General features: G+C 34.7%; 1 pseudogene; it reads right to left on the bottom strand.

Annotated features, from left to right (window-relative positions):
• Positions 1-1,185: 1,185 nt before the first annotated feature.
• Positions 1,186-1,752, bottom strand: LOC114038419 (annotated as a pseudogene).
• Positions 1,753-2,311: the final 559 nt, after the last annotated feature.

Below are 2,311 nucleotides of genomic sequence, written 5' to 3'. Positions count from 1 at the left end.
TATAACACTCACTAGCTGTGTGACTCTGGGCAAGTCATTTAACCCCAATTACCTCTCCAAAAAAAAAAAAAAAGGAAAGGGAGGTGATAGACAGAAGCAAAACAATGGTGAAGAGGGAAAGAGTGAAAAGAGAGAGAGGACAAACAGAAAAAAAGATAGGATGGAAGGAAATACACAGTAACTATGAATATAAATGGGATTAACTCTTCCATAAAATGGAAAGGGATAGCAAAGTAGATAAAAAACTAGAATCCCACAAATATTGTTTACAAGAAACACACTTGAAGCAGAGAGACAAACACAGAGTATAGGTAAATGGCTGGAGCAGAATCTATTATGCTTTAGCTGAAGAAAAAAATGGGTAGCAGTACTGATCCCAAAGAAAAATCAAAACTATTCCTAATTAAAAGATATAAGGAAGGAAATTACATCTTGCTAAAAAGTACCATAGACAATGAAGTAATATCAATACTAAACACATACGCATCAAGTGATATAGCATCCAAATTATTTTTTTAAAAAAATATTTATTTATTTATTTTTGTTTGTCGACATGCACTTCTTTAAGATTTTGACTTCTAAAATTTTTCCTCCTCTCTCCACTCCCCAAGATGGCATGCAATCTGATTTAAGCTACATTTACAATCATATTAAACATATTTCCACATTAGTCATGTTGTAAAGAAGAATTAGAACCAAAGGGGGGAAAAACATGAAAAAGAAGAATGGAGAGAGAGAATAGTATATTTCAGTCTGTATACTTTAATCTGCATTGAGACTCCATAATTCTTTCTCTTGGTGTGAATAGCATTTTCCATCATGAGTCTTTTGGAATTGTCTTAGATCCTTGTGTTGCTGAGATGAGTGAAGTCTATCAAAGTTGTTTCATCACACAGTGTTGCTGTTACTGTGTACAATGTTCTCCTGGTTCTGTTCACTTCACTCAGTATCAGTTCATGTAAGTCTTTCCAGGTTTTCCTGAAGTCCACTTGCTCATCATTTCTTATGGAACAACAGTATTCCATTGCATTCATATACCACAAGATATTTAGCCATTTCCCAATTGATGAATATCACCTCAATTTCCAATTCTTGGCCATCACATAAGAGCCAGGATCCAAATTATTTTTTTTTCCATATTAACTGCATAATTCTTTATTTACTAACTGAAAAATCCTAATTGCATCAAAGTTGTAAATAAAACTGTAAGCAGTCAGTCACTGAGATAATAGACCACAGTAAGGAATAGAAGAAGAAAAAAACAAGAGAGTTTGGTTGGAGAGTTTGCTCATTGAACCCAACTGGTTCATTTATAACAGATAATTCCTGTCCCATATGAAGATGGAATTTCTTTGCCTTCTCATAGATCCTGTGGAAAGTCACATTCATAACACAGTCCACCATTAGCTTTCCATCTTCCACTTTTCTTGCTAGTGTTCTTTCTTTCCCATCCCATGCCTGTTGCTGGATCAATGTACCATTTTCCAGGATACAAAGAGTCTGAGTTTTCCTGCCTTTGGCTATGGTTTCATCAAACTTCTCACCAAGTTTAAAAGAGAATCATGTAGTTTTTATAGTATTTTCAGTCTTAATGGTAAAGACATTCCCATTTTCAGAGATATAAACATCTGGTTTGGCCATTCTGGCCATTTTCCTCAGGGCCATCCCCACTCCTAATTCCTTCTTGTACTCATCAAATCCTTTACTTTTCATGAGGTGTCATTTGCCCAGCAGTTGTTTGGGAAAGGCCATAGTGAATTCAGGTGATAAGAGGAGGGAAGAAACCCTGAAAAGAGCAGAGCTTTCCACTAAAACATAGAGCACTGGAATGCCCAGCATCCAAATTCTTGAAGGAGAAATTAAGTGAGTTACAGGTTCATGACCAAACAAGATATACAGTATTATAGTATTAAAATAGATAATTTGATTACATTAAATTAAAGAGCTATTCACACACTTACACACTGGGGTGGGAGAGAGATCAAAACAAAACAATGAAACCATGATTAGAAGGAAAGCAGAAAGCTGGGAAACAATTTTTACTTTCAACATCTCTGATAAAGGCCTCAATTCTCAAATATATAGAGAACTGAATTAAATGTATAGAAATACACGCCATTTCCAATTGATAAATGGGCAAAGGATATGAATGGACATTTTTCAGATGAAGAAATCAAAGCTATCTATTAAGCATATGAAGAAGTGCTCTAAATCATTTTTGACTCAAGAAATGCAAATTAAAACAACTCTGAGGTATCACCTCACACCTATAAGATTGGCCAATATGACAAAAAAAAAAGGAAAATGATAA

This window comes from Vombatus ursinus, unplaced genomic scaffold (assembly GCF_900497805.2).
Source record: "Vombatus ursinus unplaced genomic scaffold, bare-nosed wombat genome assembly UNPS02011014.1, whole genome shotgun sequence".
Taxonomy (NCBI): Eukaryota; Metazoa; Chordata; class Mammalia; order Diprotodontia; family Vombatidae; genus Vombatus; species Vombatus ursinus.
Note: the sequence above shows the minus strand (reverse complement) of the source record. Positions and strands in the feature narration are given on the sequence as shown.